This window comes from Austrofundulus limnaeus, unplaced genomic scaffold, assembly GCF_001266775.1.
Source record: "Austrofundulus limnaeus strain Quisiro unplaced genomic scaffold, Austrofundulus_limnaeus-1.0 Scaffold201, whole genome shotgun sequence".
NCBI classification, from domain to species: Eukaryota; Metazoa; Chordata; class Actinopteri; order Cyprinodontiformes; family Rivulidae; genus Austrofundulus; species Austrofundulus limnaeus.
The window spans coordinates 949,692-950,692 of record NW_013952603.1 but is presented as its reverse complement, the minus strand read 5'-3'; positions in this window follow the sequence as shown (position 1 = coordinate 950,692).

Genomic DNA, 1,001 nt, shown 5'->3' with positions numbered 1-1,001 from the left:
TGGACAGTTTTTTGCAGTGAGATGTGCTGCAGTTTGAAGAGGCTTACTCCAGCAGTTTTCTGACATGCAGTTCTGAAATGCGGGTACGCGCTCATTGTAAACAAAGCGCTCGACACACGCTGCTGTAAAGCGTGTAGAAGCTGGAGTCACGTGACTGACCTACATTAGGCTGGATGTAGTCTGTGGAGGTAAACAAATCTGCTGGAATCAGACAAGCGTAGACTCTCAGATGAGATGTTTAGATGGAAATTTAAGAGTGAATCTGCRGCTAAACATGAGAACAAAAAAAAGAACGAGTGAGACAACTGTCAACATTAAGTATCAGAACCAGCACCATGTTCGAACACATGCTGCTTTTAGGAAACCTTCCAGACCGGTTAGTTTTCACTTATTTATCCCCCTATTTTTACCAGTTTCTAATAAAAATATTTTACCACAGCCCGTCCAAACAGATAAAATATGCCTCAATATAAAATTCAAACAGCTAACATTTTACTTTAAATAATAAAAATAAAACAAACTTAGACTGTATTTGTGGAAACTCCAGAAGAGTTGTGGTAAAACTCTAAACCTGAAGGACGTTAGTGTGAAATATTTATTATTCTTTTTACCACAGAGGAACATTTCTCACACTGATAAACATACAGGGGATCAATTTTTGTGACGTTTTAGTTTTAGAGCTCATTGCAGCCCAAATATTAACAAATCAGAACTGACAAACCTCTTGATATCAAACMGTGCTTCTATTTTTGACCAATTTTCAGTCCCTTTAAGCCCGGGCCGTCACACTATAATATTTTAGAGAACTTGTGTCAATTTATGAAAGTTTTAAAGACGTCTAAGTTGAAAATAGAATTTAGGTGTGTGCATAAGGTAATGCTACCAAATTGATCAAATATATAACTTTTGTTGTTAATTTAGATGCAAAAAATGTAATAAGTTGGCACATTTTTTAAATTAAGGACATATTAAACATCATAAAAGTAAATAAAGTATTAAGC